Here is a 15,720-nt window from a genome sequence, read left to right as displayed (position 1 = left end):
GAACTCTGGTCTCCCTGTGGAAGATGACCAAATATAGTCAAAATATTCCCATTTCTGGTGGATCAATCAATCCTTAAATATTTCTAGAATGACTTCTACGGTCAAAATCTGGATGCAGATTTTCTAATGAGCAGTTTGCAGAAAGAACCCACCTGCATCAAATGGCAAAGACAGAACCACATGCAAGAGTGAACCACATAGCCCTTGCTTAGCAACGTGCCTGTTTGTAGCTCACTGGGGGATGGAGTGCCTCCAATCCAGACTCTACACTATGAAATTAGGTAATTCAATGACAATAATAATTTTAGCTGCAATTTAAGGGACGTTTACAGCTTTGAAACAGGAAATGGAAAACAATAAGTAAGCAACTATAAAATAAATTGAGCACATAGCTTTCTATTACATTTTATACCCAGTGGTACAGAGAGTTTACTTAAGGAAATGACAAGGCTTATTTAGAGGACCAGCAACTTCTGGAGTCTTTTATTGAAATGGAAATGGGAGCAATGTTGGATAGTCTTAAGGCTCAGCTTTTTGGTTTTTTAAAATTTCTTTATAAATCCCAATTGGGAAGCTTTGATATGTATTTAAAAGGATTTAAAGGCATTTTTCTTTTAACATTTACATGCCATGTTATAATAAGATGACTCTTTGCTGTGAATTTGAATCTGAGTATTAATGTTGGCTGTATTTTATTGAGTGATTATAGTGAGCCAGGCTCTGTATTAAGTACTTAGAATGCCTGAGCTTATTTAATTTATTTAACATTATGATGTAGGTATTATTATCACCATTTTACAGATGAGAAAACTGAGGATAAGAAAAAGTATGCAGCTTGTCTAGAATATGGCTGCTGGCAAATGTTGTACAGAAGCTCAGATCTGCCCATTCCCAGAGCCTGAGGTCTTAATCTGTTCTGCTGACTTAAATTCTGTATCGTGAGTTTTACAACCTGAAGCTTGGGAACTCCTGTGAATCCCTGGAGTGATGTTTAAAGAATACTTCAGTGAGCTGTACACACTACAACTCCCATATTGTCTTGTAGTTTTAAAAAAATAGTTTCTTTACAATAAATGCAAGGGGGTCTCTGAACAATATGCACAGGTCTCCAAACTGGCAGAATTTACCAGGGACTATATTTCTAGCATTTGGATTTTAATAGAGAGCAAAATTGGGATGACCACACCCTTCCTTGGGCTCAAGGACTTTAAAAATGTCCCGGCTGCTCAGAAGTTGGAGAGCTCTGCATTTCAGCATTGGTGGTGTGTGTTGTCTGAATGAAATGGGTTAAGGGTAGTGGGATGATAAGAGGATTTATAGCCTAAAGAAGGTCAAGGAATCCCAGTGGCTCACCTGACTTAAAGTCTCATTTTCTCAACTTTAAATGAAAGTGATATGTTACCTATATAATCTGAGTGTTTTTAAACACATTAAATTAGACAATGTGAATAAAGTTTATGAGTTATTGTTTTGGAGGTATTTAATGTCTTCTCCCCTCCTTGACAGTGGGCTAATATTTTACCGTCCTGTTTCTAAGGCTCTGTTAAAGTTACTTTTCTGAGTGTGCTCTATCCATCAGGATCATGGCAGGAAACAGATGGTGCACCCATGCTGGGAAGAGTTTAATAAAGGAACTGTTTACAAAAGTGTGCACAGGATTTAGGAAAAGCAACAAGGGAGGTTGCAGAATGCCAGTAGAGGGCCATTACCAACAATAAGCCAGAAGGGTAGAAGGAAAGGAGTGTTTATCAGCATCGAGAGAAGTTTTTGAGAGGGCTGACTGATAGCAACTGTGGCCTTCGGTGGAACAATGCAATCAACCCACAGACACCTACCAGGGAGAGATCTTGGGGAAAAAATATCCTGACCTTACTTTCCTCCCTCCCTTTAATCTCCTGCAGGTATTCTCTGCTGGTTGAATGCAAATGGAAGCCAGAGAGAAAGGGAATCCTTGATGCAGTTTTCGTATAGACTGGCTTCCAGGGCAGACAGCAGGTGAAGAGTGGAGAGTGGGGCTGGGGGACAAACAGCAGGTATGGAGCACAGCATGTGGCTCTCCGCATATTTACTAACAACCTTCATCACTCTTGCCAGATTGGACTGAGAATCAACTCAACCCATAATTATGCTGTCGTGGTGCCTCTACCTCCTTTTCTGTTTTCTCTATTTCCAGAGACTTTCATTCTCCACTTCCAACTTGTCTTGTGTTCTTTTGCTCCTCTAAGTCTTCTTATTGTGGAAAAATGAACACAAAAAAATTAACTCACACACTTAAATGTCTTATGCCTAATTGTTACTTTAAAATATGCATACTTATTTTCAATCCTGGGATGGCTAAATTGCAACCAGACTGACCACAGATGAACAATACAAAGAACAACTATCTGAAGGCACCAGAAAATGAATCACTATAAGCAGATTAGGGGGAATAGTTGGCACATGTATGAAAGGATGAGACAGGGTGTGTCTTCCCCTGTTTGTGGTTTTTAGCTTAAGAGCAGGCCATAGGTAATGCTCATAGTCTTTCTGGCCTGATGAACTAGAAGAAAGAGTTGAGAGCAGCCAGAGCCAGAAGAAAGTGAGAGAAAACCTCTGAAAGAAGGGTGCCAGAGAGGGGAGCCCCAAATCCCATGCATCAGGTACCCACCTTTCTGGCTGAGGCCCAAACTTTGTGTGCATGTGGCACACTGCAAGCAGCTCAGTAAAGGGTCAGTGACCTTACTGAGATATGAGCCATTGCCCAAAAGACAGAGTTTGGAGTTTTACTAAAACAAAAATATCACACTTGTCAGGAGAAATATAATAGAAATGCAGACTCTCCCCAACAAAACATTCCCAATGTCCAGGAAACCATCCAGAATTACCCAACATACAAAGGTCAGGAGTCAGATCCCTGACCCCTCCTGAAGAGAAAACATAATCAAAGAAGATCAATCTTGAGATGACCTAGATACTGGAATTAGCAGATGTAGATTTTAAAACAACTATTATTACAGTAATTAAGGAAACATTTATATTTTAAGTGCTTGTATTAGAAAAGAACAAAAGTCTAAATCAATGACCTAATACTACCTTAAAAAGCTAAAAAGATTAGAATAAATTAAATCCCAACACAGTAAAAGAGTAGAACTAATTAAGGTAAGAACAGATATCAACAAAATAGAAAACAACATTAGAGGAACTATGCTGGTTAGCAGGGATGCAGTTGAAGTATAAAGACACAGATAGGAGTAAAGGGGATTCTTGAAAAGATCAAGAAAATCGATAGAACCATAGCTAGACTGATCAAGAGAAAAAGAACACAAATAATATCAGAAATGCAAAAGAAGATATAACTACAGATCATGCAGACATATAATAAGACAATACATTGGCTACCCTTTTTGCCTGCTGATTCCTGGACACTAGGAGTCCAACATGCCTTGTCAACAATCATAACTTCTAGCTCAATGGGACGCTTGCTGTGTCCTCTGGCAAAAATTTGCCCTTCAAGGTGAAACCTGCAGAACCCAGAATTATGGGGGCAGGAAGGACAAGAGTCCCCCAGTGGGTGACTGTGAATGATGACAAGTGTGATCCTTCCTATTTTCACCCCTTGGTTACATGTTCAGAACACTGGAATGTGTTCGGAGCTTTTTAGGTGTAAAGATTTGGGTACAGGAACACTGTCATTGAGAGCAGTCCTCCAAAATTCCTTCCATAAATACTGAGCCGTCTCCATCACCATGGTCTGCTTTTCATATTTTTTTTCACCCTGCCCATGTGACACTCCTCAAAGCAGACCCTTTGCTTGACCAGCTTATCTGTTTGTTCCCTACCACTTCCGGAAGAGAAAAATGGAGTGGAGTTGGGGAAAGAACCTAGTTCTTTCTGCAGGAGACATAGTTAATGCTTATGCTGTGCCGTTTTATATGCCCCAGTCTCCCTAGCGGTTAGTTTGGGGTCATGTGATTTGTTCTGGCCAATGGGTGTGAGCAGATCTTCTGAGTTGAGGCAGTGAAGAGCCAGTGTGGTTCTTCCATGGCTCTTGTTTTCAGGTATGGCAACCTTGGAGGGCATGTGTTCCAGATGGTGTGGCTGTGAGTTTTAGGAGCACTGCCCAACAAACAGCAGCTCTATGTCCTGTCAAATTGACCTTTATCCAGCTAATCCTTGGAGATTCCTGCTTGGTAGTTGTGGTAGTAAGTGCTAATTACCTTGATTAATAAATCTATTCTCTATACACCCTCCAGTCAATAAAAAATTCAGAACCCTGATGAGAAATGTTTTTACAGTTGGTCAACTAAGAGTTCATTGTAGGTTGCTATGCACTTAGCATTTTGCTGTGTGTTTTGCCATCAGTGCCCACTCCAAGTTGAGTGGAGCCCCCTTCCGTGTGGGTTATGGACTCCCTTGTATCAGCACATGAATAGAGGTTAAGAAGCATCACAAGCCAGCTTTGTTTAGTTCTTACCTGGACATGGACAAGGTTACAGGGTACCCATATATGCAGAGGGTAGTCAGAGCTACATATATAAGCTCCTTTCCTGGCTAAATTTCTGTTAGTTGGTCCCATTCCTACAACTGGAACATCACCTGTTAATTTCTTAATGTCTGCACACACAACAGCTTGTCACTGTGTAGTCTCTGTGTATCCAGGAGCATTACAACTGCTTCCACAGCACCACCTCATTGGCTATCTGAGTCTTGGGGTTAATTCCTGAACAATTAGTGCTGCTGTGGTCATTTTTTTTTTTTAGCCTCACTCTTATCAGATTGTATGCCTCTTGCTTTGAACCTATACTTTCTTGTCTCATCCTTATGACTTCTCTATTTCCATCTTCATCCTTTTATTAAATAAAACTTACTAACTCTGCAATCAGTCCAGCAGCATTGTGCAATAGGCACAAATGTTAGGTACCTTACACGTGCAATTTTGTACCCAATTTTGGAAGCAGAAATGTTAGTGACCTGCTACTTTTTGATATAATCTGTAGAGAGAAATAATATTGATATAAAAGAAGTTTTTAAAAATAATATCAGTATCTGTATATTGTGAATCAGCAGTACCCAACCTTTTTGGCATAAAGGACTGGTTTTGTGGAAGACAATTTTTTCACAGACAGGAGCAGTGGGGGGATGGTTTCAGGATGATTCAAGCACATTATGTTCATTTTGTACTTTATATTATTATTACATTATAATATGTAATGAAATAATATTACAACTCACCATAATGTAGAATCAGTGGGAACCCTGAGCTTGTTTTCCCACAACTAGACGGTCCCATATGGGGGTGATGGGAGACAGTGACAGATCATCAGGCATTAGCTTCTCATAAGGAGCATGCAATCTAGATTCCTCCCATGTGCAGTTCACAATAGGCGATGTACTCTTACGAGGCTCTAATGCCGCTGCTGATCTGACAGGAGGTGGAGCTCAGGAAGTAAAGTGAGCCGTGGGGAGCAGCTGTAACTACGATGAGGCTTCCCTTGCTCACTCCCCACTCACTTCCTGCTGTGCTACCTGGTTCCTAACAGGCTGTAGACCAGTACTGGTCCACATGGCCCAGGGGCTGGGGATCCCTGTTGTAAACTACTTAACATTGCTAAAAAAAAAAAAAAATTGGGGAAAATATTAAAAAATGGAATGATATCCTTAATTCTTGGAATGAAAGAATCAATATTGTTAATTGTCCCCAAATTGATGTATAAATTCAAAGCATTTCCAATGAAAATCCCAGAAGGCTGTTTTGTTTTTTGGTAGAAGTTGATAAAGTGATTCTACAATTTATATGGAAATGCAAAGGATTTAGAATAGCAAAGATAATTTTGAAAAAGAACAAGGCTGGGGGACTCATACTACTTAATTTTGAGACATAAAACCGTTGTAATCAAGGTAGTGTGGTAAGGGTATCAAGATGGACAATGTGTAAGTAGATATAATGGAAACATAAGTCTTATGTGTCTGGTCAATTGACTTTTATAAAGGTTTAAAGGCTCTTCAATAGAGAAAGCACAGCCTTCTTAACAATTGATCATCCATTTGTAAAAACAGGGGAAAAAAAAAAACAGAACTCCTTTGATTCAAACCTTACAACATATCCAAATCCCAAAGAGATCATAGGCCTACTTTCAAAATCTAAAAATATAAAATTTCTAGAAGGAAAGAGAAGAGTATCTTTGTGACATGGTATTAGGGGAAAATTCCATAAATCCCATACCAAAAGAATAAACCATAAAAGAAAAAAAGTATATAAATTGGGCTTCATTCAAATTTGCAAGAAACTGTTAAGAAAATGAAGAGTAGCTACCTATTGGAAGAAAATATTTTCAAATCACATATCTAATAAGAGACTTGCATACAGGCTATATACAAAGAATTCCTGTAACACAGTAATAAGAGAACAAATAAACCAGTAAAATTGGACAAAATATTTGAACATGTACTGTACCAGAAAGAACATGTGGGGAGCAGATAAATGCATTAAAAGTGCTCAATATTATTATTCCTTAAGGGCAGATTAGAACCACGCTGAGATAGCACTACTCATCTGTTAGAATAAAGACTGACCATGGCAAGTCAAGGGTGGGAAGCAACTGGAACCCTTATATACTGCTGACAGATGTGTAAAATGGTACAATCATTCTAGAAAATAGCTAGTTTCTTTAAAAGCTAAACATATAGATAGAAAATAACCCAGTCGTTTTACAGGTATTTACTGAAGAGCAATCAAAGTATATGTTTATATAAGACTTGAACATGATTATTCATAGAAGCTTTGTTGTAATACTAAAAAATGAGAAATAACCTAAATGCCCATAAATGTCCATCAGTAAATGAATGGATAAACAAACTATGGTATAGCTATACAATGGGATACTAATTCATGAAAATAAATGAACTATTGACACATGAAATGAGTGAAATTAATGTAATTATACTGATAGAAGCAGAAAGAAAATGACGTACTGTATAATTCTGTTTATACACAAATCCAGACAATTCAGACATTTATAGTGACAGAAAGCAGATAAGTAGTTGCCTGGGGACAGGGAGAGTGGGGAGTAATAGAAGAAAAGAATTTCAAAGGGGCTAGAAAAACGTCTTGGGATGATGATATGTTCATAATATTGGCTGTGGTGACAGTTTCACAGGTATGGGGATATGTATAATGTTGAACTTATCAGATTGTACATTTTAAGTATAAGTACATTATTTTGTATCATTTACACCTCAATAAAGATACTGAATACCAAGTAAATAGGAGATATTTAATGAGGGGCAGGTGATGATGGGGTAAAGCTGAGAGGTTTGACTTATCCCAGGTTGGTTACATAGGAGGCAAGAAGCAGAAGCCAGATTTGAGTAAAGGCAGTCAAACTCCAGAACCCACACTTTTAATCCTGTAAATACATGCTAACAGGTGGGGCACTGACTCAGGTGCTAATAAGAAAGTTGTCTAGACAGTGCCCACGTTTTCTGAGCATTTCATTCTCTGAGCCATGTGAAACTATTGAAGACCAACATGTTTGGGCAGCTTTCTGAGAGTGCCTCTTATGATTACTCCTGGCAATCATCTCAGTGCTCATCAGACCTATTTCTTCTTCCTGGGCACAGAGTCAAACCATTTCCCAGCCTTCTTGTATCTGGTGAGGTCATGTGACCAGTCCTTGCCAATGTAATGTGAATAAAAGCAGTGTGTCATTTCTAGGTCAAGGCAGGTAAGAGTGGGTGGGCTTTCTCCTTTCTCTGCTTTCCCTTTCCACTTCTGCTGGTTTGTGTTTAAATGAAGGAACCACAACATGGGAGAAGCCTGGTTCCTGAAAGACCACCTGGAGCAGAGCCCCTATTGCTGACCTGTGCAAAACCATACTTTATGTGTTAAGTCACTGAGATTGTTTATTAAAGCAAGCAACATGCCATTGCCAATATGCTACTCTTATGCCAATATGTTACTCTTAAGAAATATTACCTTTGCTGAAACATTCCATCTCTAGGAATTTCTAAAATATGGGTCAAATACGTAGACTGACTCTTTTGTTAGGAGATGGACCACAGAGTTTTGGAGTGGAAGTTTAAGTAATAGAGAATAATATATAATTAGCAGGAGATAATATGTGAATGGCACATGGAATAAGTGTTTCAATATTTATTTATTTATTTTGGAGTAGAAGATTAAGTAATAGGAAATAATATATAATTAGTAGGAGATCATATGTGAATGGCACATGGAATAAGCGTTCAATATTTATTTATATATTTATTTATTTTGAGACAGAGTCTTGCTCTGCTGCCCAGGCTGAAGTGCAATGGTGTGATCTTGGCTGACCGCAACCTCCGCTTCCTAGGTCCCAGCAATTCTCCTGCCTCAGCCTCCTGAGTAGCTGGGATTACAGGCATACACCACCACACCCAGCTAATTTTTGTATTTTTAGTAGAGACGGGATTTCACTATGTTGTTCAAGCTGGTCTTGAACTCCTGACCTGGTGATCCACCTGCCTTGGCCTCCCAAAGTGTTTCAATATGTAAATTCCTTCCAAGTCGTGCTATTCAAATATCCTTCATCTCACTCCTGGAGCCTGAGTGGTGACCAGTGTTCTTCACTCCATTTCCCTGTTGGCCTTTTCTCTGTGTGTGTCCTGTTTCTTGGGGCTTCAGTTGTGGGCATCAGCTCTCAGCTTTCCAAGATCCACAAGAAACCACATCACCTCTGGCATCTCAGATGTATAATTATCTCTTTGGATTGTTTTAAAACCTACCACTCACATCTCAAAAACCTATTCAATGGGACAGGTTGCTACCATCTGTTTTTCAACTGCCATTTTTTTTTATTTCTTGCTCTTTGGAGGGTTTGTCTTCTCATGATTTTATTAACTTCCCCATGTGTGATGTCTTCTTTCATATTATACCCTGTATACTATGACAATTCATGGTCTGCAGACAGTGCTCTGGTTCCTGGCCCACAGCTGGGTTGCAATTCCATCAGCCTCCTGGCACTAGAGTCTTCTATTGGGTTTCTGGGGTTCCAAATGAGAGAAAAAGAACACTCACCACCCTGGCTTGAGGACCATCTGTGACAGCCTGAACACATAGCATGAATTTGATGTTTTTCCCTCTTTTCCCTCTTTTCTAGTTCTGTATTGGAACAACAACATCAAAAAGGCCCGAGACAGTTGCCTTTGTATTACTTGAGTTCAAGAGGTTTGGCGAGAACAGCTGTTGACAACACCGGTTGGAGAGGACCTCGTGTCATTGTCATGGAGGGGGGCTTGATTTTAGGCATCTGGTTCTGAGCACCTGCTCTTTTTTTTTTTTTTTTTTTTTGTTTTTTGTTTTGTTTTTTTTTGAGACTGAGTTTCGCTCTTGTTACCCAGGCTGGAGTGCAATGGCGCGATCTCGGCTCACCGCAACCTCCGCCTCCTGGGTTCAGGCAATTCTCCTGCCTCAGCCTCCTGAGTAGCTGGGATTATAGGCACACGCCACCATGCCCAGCTAATTTTTTGTATTTTTAGTAGAGACGGGGTTTCACCATGTTGACCAGGTTGGTCTCGATCTCTCAACCTCGTGATCCACCCGCCTCGGCCTCCCAAAGTGCTGGAATTACAGGCTTGAGCCACCGCGCCCGGCCAAGCACCTGCTCTTTTGGCAGAAGTTAATCGATCACGCAGCACAGCACTTCAGAGGCTGTCCAGAGGGGAATCTGATCCTAAAGCCCTATGCTCTCATTTTACTGATGAGGAAACTAAACCCTAGAGTCAAATTGAGAGTTCCTCAGAGATAGTCAACAGACTGAAGCCAGTCTGAGACCCACTTACTCCTGGTTGTTGGAATATAGAAAGTGAGAGTAAGTTTTTCAAAACTTTCGTAGCAATTTAACAGAGAAATTTTAAGTCATCTAGGCCTATATTTCATGTCTTTAAAAGTCCAGCTATGTTGTCATTTGTTTTATTTTTTATAATAAACTTTATTTTGGGAACAGTTTTACAGAAACATTCAGAAGATAGTACAGAGAGTTCTCACATACTCTGAACTATCTTGCAGATAGTATAAGAGAGTAAAATTAATATGTTACATTAGTTACAGTTAGTTAACCAATAGTGATATGATTCATTGATATTCATAATTTATTCAGATATTCTTCGGTTTTAACCCGATATCCTTTTCCTCTTTCAGAATCCTATCCAGTGATACCATATTACCACCAATCATCACGTCTCTTCGTGGTTGTGACAGTTTCTCAGACTTTTCTTGGTTTCCATGACTTTGAAAGATTTGAGGATTATTGCGCAGGTTTGTAGGATGTCCTTCAACTGGGATTCGTTTTTCTCATGCTTAAACTGGGCTTATGGATTTGTGGGAGGAAGACCAGAGAGCTGAAGTGCTATTTTCACCACATCCTATCAAGGCTACATACTATAAACATGATCTACCACTGTTGTTGATGTTGACCTTGATCGTCTGGCAAATGGCAGTCTTTGCCGGTTTTCTTTCGTATACAGTTATTTTTCTCCCTGTTCCCATTTTCATACTGTGCTCTTTTGAAGGAAGTTGCTCTGTGTAGGCCACACTTAAGGAGTGTGGCGTTGTAATTTATTTTAGTGTACTTGGCAAAAAATTGGTTTGTGATATATTGAAAATGAAAACTGTCCCCTGACATTGCTTGTTTGAGAAGCACTGCTCTAAAAACCCTGCGTAAGGGCACACAGAAGAAACACTGGGACAGAGCCCAAGGCATCTTGGCTTCCCTCCCAGGTCCTGTCATTCCCCAGAGCCTAACTTGTGCATCCATCTAACTGTGGGGCCAATTTGGCTGGCTCTGTAACACCGCAGACTACCCCTTCACTTTCCGTGAATCTTAAGGAGTGCTTCTAGTCTTGGTGGACGTTTCTGGAATACTAGTTTCCTTGAACCTTGACGTATTCACTTGTTAGAGTTACTGTTTTAGGTCAAGTTCAATGGCAAATAGGTTCTGAGATGGAGATTTGTACATAGAAAATTCTTTTGGAGACTGATGGGAGAACGATGGGGCAGAAGGAGAAGTCAAACATCAATTCCGTCCAGAGAAAAGCCCTGCCAACCTTATGGGGAGTTTTAGACTTGGGATGGCTGTACAAAGTTGATCTGAATTTAAGCAGAAAGATCAGCTTTGATTGCCTCCCCCCACCTTGCCAACCTCACCCAACACATACACATTGACCAGGTATTGGATTGGATACTGTCTGTCTTTAGGAGACAGGTGTCATTGGGGAAGGTGGCCCCCTTAGTCTGTGGACATAACTTAAAAGGAACTCAGCTAAGCTACCAGCAGTCAACAATCCTGGCAGCTGGGGGATGAATACTTAGGATCCGGTGACAGATCTAAATGGTGCCCTGGAGCACTTGCCACAGATATGATTTCTGTTTCAACGATTTTGCCCTTGTGTTGTGTCTAGATTCCAGGACCCAGGAGGTTGTTTGCTGTACTCTCCCTTGTACAGTTAGCTGTCTCTAGTGCTTGAATGCGCTAATTGTCCTTTGGGTATGGATGAGGTAATGAAGGAAAGGGATGCTGGGAAGAGAGGCCACATGAGAAGGTTAGTGTGGGCGTAACACACAATGCAGAGGATTTGTATTTGTGCCATCTGCCGGCTTCTATGATTCATCTGGGTCTGTGCACCCTTGTAATCAGCAGGCTGCAGCAAACTAAGTGTTGCTTGCTAAAGAAAAATTAAAGCTGGAACTTCAGCAAGGAGGAAAGTATATGCCTCACCGTGCTGAATGCAAACAAACACACAGCATCAGAGAAGCCACATAGCATGAAGCTCTGAGAAGACTGTTAAAGTTTCCCCCTGAAGCCCCAGGGGAAAAAGGTGTAAGTAACAGAATTATTTCAGTTGGTCAAGAATTCATCTTTCCTATCAGTTGTCTCTGTCTCTCATGGGAGTTCAGACTTGCCGTGTCCCACCCATTTTGATGGAGAGTGAAAACAAGGACATTTTAATTTAAGGGCAGAAGATGGAATTTGAGAGCAGAACAAATTTGGCAAATGCAAATTCTTATCCAAAAACCATGCTTCCTGTACTTGGTGCCTTGTTTCCCTGATTCTGCCTATGTGGACCTCTCTTTTTCTCATTGCAGTTTGAATTCAGGCATGCGTCTTTCCTCTTGGCTTCACCATGCATAAGAGGATACTTGGCATGAGTGAGCTCATCCTAGCTGATAGGAAAATCTTATAATTAGGCAGAAAACTCAAAAGAAGTGAAGCCCTTTTCCCTCCATTAGCATCTTTTGCTAACTGCCCTAGGAGTTGGTGCCTACCGTTTGGATTATATGTAGCTGTGGGGCAGGAAAGGGTTAAAGGATTTAGAAAGAATTGAAATAAAAATGAAAACATTTTTCCCTGTTAAGATAGCAGAAGTTCAAATGTGAATCACTATTTCTGCATGACAATCATGGCCCTATAATAATAGCTGACATTGTCGAGTGCTTAGTGCTGGGCACGGCACTAAGCACTTTATAGGCGTTATCTCATTTTATGTTCATCATGACTCAATAATGTGGATATTATTACAACCCCTCAAGACAGATGATGAAGTTAAGACTTGGAGAGGTTAGGCAAGTTGCCTAAGTGTGGAGATGAAATTCAAATCTAGGTACCAATGTTTTTGAATCACCCCTGTACTGCCTCAGTAGCTATGGGATGGGGACGGGGAGTGCTCTGAGTGGGAAAACAGGAAATGTCCTCACTTTGGCCTCCTATGGAAAAGCCCTTCTGAAAACCATCCTACCGTAGGTTTCCGTCTTGTAGCTCAGACCATTTTCTTTTATGCTAAAAAGAGAGACCAAAGGGACAGTTGAAATCTGAACCTCAAGTCAGAACCTTAAGATTGAATTTGGGAACACTGTTATTGACTCAGAGTCTGTGGCATGATGGTGATGACTGAGACCATAGCTTTGGATAAGATTGTTCAAAGAGGAAATGTGCAAAGAGGAGGTCAAAGAGCTCAGGCTGGATTTTTGGAAGCCAACATTTAAGGGACCTGTAGAGGACAGTAAGCCCATAGAAAGGTCTAGAAAGAAGAGTTAGCCTTTCTGTGATCATCCAGGAGAGGGAGGTGTGTGGCTATCCAGAGGCAATGAGGCAAAACTGTCAGGTTGGATGACATCTTGTTCTAAGACAGGGAAGATGGAAGGAAAGATCAGAAGAAAGGCAGAAATATTAGAAAGTGGAGAGGAGGCAGAGTTAGGGACATCCACGCCAGTGTCTGTATAATCTTAAGAAAGTAGAATGTTCTTTTCGTTGGAGTTTTCATGCTCAATTCCTTTCTTCCTCAAGTATCCCATTAATTGCTAACCCCTGCCCCAGGTGGCACTTAAGTAGGAACAGCTCAACCCAAGAGTAATCCAGCTGTTGACCTGACAAAATCATGTTTGCTTGACAGAGAGAGAGAGGTGTGTCTGTGCCTCTGCTGGGAAGCTGGTGATAGAGAGCTCGGTTGCACCGCTGCCAGCTCTCGTGTGGCCCCGTTGACAGGGTTTTCAACCTCAGATGAACTTCTCTGAACTTCCTTGGAAAACCAACTGGGCAGTTTTACCTTTTGTTTACTGCCTTGGATGGAGCCCATTTCTATCCCAGTTTGGGATTAAGTATTTTCTGGCTGCCTTCTGCCCTTGGAACATCCAGGGACAGGTGACCTGTGGACACTCTGCTCACTCCTCTTTCTACCGGGAACTTTGGGCTAAGGCCAACTATTGTGAGTGCTAAAGTGCTTGGGGATTGGCAAATTCAACATAAACACTACATGACATCATACTCCCGTGAGATTGCCTACATCCAGACTCCCAGAGGGGGAGCTTGCCCCCTGCCAAGTATCCCTTTTCTTCACTGCTCTGGTGCCTGCCTCATTTATGTGGCTGATAGTTGAATATTTTGTACTTTGAAAATATATGAAACTCATTAGGCAATGGAGTAGGATTTTAGTGCTCCGATCTCTCATTTTATGGACAAAGAGACCAGGTTCAGACAGGATTGACTTGCCCAAAGTCACATGGCTGCAGTTTGAACCCAGGTCTTCTGGTTCTTAGTCCATAGCTCTTCACATTTTTATCATGCAATAAAAGGTAGCTCATCACAGAAATGTAAGGAGAAAGAATGGCGACTTCTCTTCTTTCCCACAGTTCTTACCGGTTTTGTATCGCTTGCTCCCAGTTAGACAGGATATAGTCGACTTTGTCTCTTCATGGAAGGGTACCCATGGCTCACCTCCATGCTAAAACCAACTCAATCCCCGGAATCATTTCTGTTTACAATCTATTTCCTGGATTAAAAAAATTAGTGAACAAATCTCTTCTTTCTGCAGCTAGGAATATACACTTAGGACAACAATCTGGAGAAATTTGACTTAAATTTAAACCAGATTATAAAACACTGGGGACAGGCATTAGTGGAGGTGGGTTGAGATTGTCATAGCAGCTTGGTGATGAGTGTGTAGCATACTCTATTCTAATTTTATAACAACGCTGGGCATTGTTCTATTTTACTGCACAGGAAACTGGATCCCAAAGAAGTTAAGTAATTAACCCAGGTCCCTAGGGTTAATTATGTTAATTAAGTGTCAGTGCTGGATTTCAAATCTTGGTTTAACTGGCTCAGATGGCTGTGCTGTTTCTGCTACCCAGCGGTTCTCTAACTTGATATAAAATTTTTCTGAGAAGATTATTTAAAAAGTAGTTTCCACCTAATCCAGGGATTCTGACTCAGCAGGGCTGAGGCAGGGTGGGGAATCAAATTTTGAAAAATGCCCTCAGTGATTTTGACATAAAGTGTTGGGAATCCCTGCAGGAAAAAAACAGAGAGGTTGGGGGGCAGGGAGTACAGATGGCAGCTTCCCTTCTTTGACAGCTTGAGGCTAGGCCAGCCACTCTCCAAGGCCTCACAGCCTCCGTAGGCCTGGCCGGATGTCCTCTGACTGCAAAGGGCGGGAGGCCTCGGCAAGCTGTGCTGGAGGAACTCGAACTAACACAAGGCTTCCCAGCATGGAAATCTCAAGTTCACCCAGAAGTTTCGAAGTTAGGGATGTAGTTCCTTCTCTGTTGTTTTCCTTACGAAATAAAGACCCATTTCCAACCATACTCTAAGCCCAGAGGTGGGCTCTTCCTTGTTTCTATTCTTAGTGTTGGCACAAGTAGCAGCCCAGGAAAAGTGCCCAGTGTTCACTGAATCATGAATGGTGGAGGGCGTGCTGGGGCATTCAGTCCCGGTGAGTTAGGTTGGAGGGCTTCCCTTTCTAAGTGTCTACTGTTTGAGGGTTACACTGTGTATGGGAGGCTACCCTCTGCCATTTTGCTCTAAGGAACACATAGCTGAGGGTCCCAAAGTAGTCAGTTTTCTAAGATGCATAAAGATGAGTGTGCGTGATAGTTTTTTTTCTCCCTGTATTTTACAAATTGAATCTCATTCATTTGTGGGAAGATACCATAGAGATTAAATTTCTAATCTAGCCAACCTGTAATTATGTCTTTTCTTTAGCCAATCACTGATATTTTAAGTATCATAACTCACCTTCTAATATTTCTCCCAGATAATTAGTATGAGATGAACAATCAGGAGATTTCAAGAGCCTGAAGCCTAATCAAAGAATCTAGTCTTTCAGTTCCTCGATATAGTCACATGCCCCAGGGCTCAAATTTCCCATGCCTACAAACTTCAGAAGCTCAAGTAAAGACCTCTGATGATTTTCCATAATGTGATTCCAATG

The 15,720-nt window shown here is 41.0% G+C and overlaps 1 long non-coding RNA gene across 1 annotated transcript in view; it reads left to right on the top strand.

The window, feature by feature from the left end:
- Nucleotides 1–9,418: 9,418 nt before the first annotated feature.
- LOC141581623 (uncharacterized) overlaps nucleotides 9,419–15,720 on the top strand; it is a 410,679-nt gene continuing 404,377 nt past the window's right edge. The window contains exons 1-2 of the long non-coding RNA XR_012514363.1: nucleotides 9,419–9,827; nucleotides 10,157–10,273. This is a non-coding gene — a long non-coding RNA (uncharacterized LOC141581623). The remainder of the gene's footprint in view (nucleotides 9,828–10,156; nucleotides 10,274–15,720) is intronic.

This window comes from Saimiri boliviensis, chromosome 16, assembly GCF_048565385.1.
Source record: "Saimiri boliviensis isolate mSaiBol1 chromosome 16, mSaiBol1.pri, whole genome shotgun sequence".
Classification (NCBI taxonomy): domain Eukaryota; kingdom Metazoa; phylum Chordata; class Mammalia; order Primates; family Cebidae; genus Saimiri; species Saimiri boliviensis.
The sequence above is the reverse complement of the archived record's forward strand: the minus strand, read 5'-3'. Positions and strand labels throughout refer to the sequence as shown.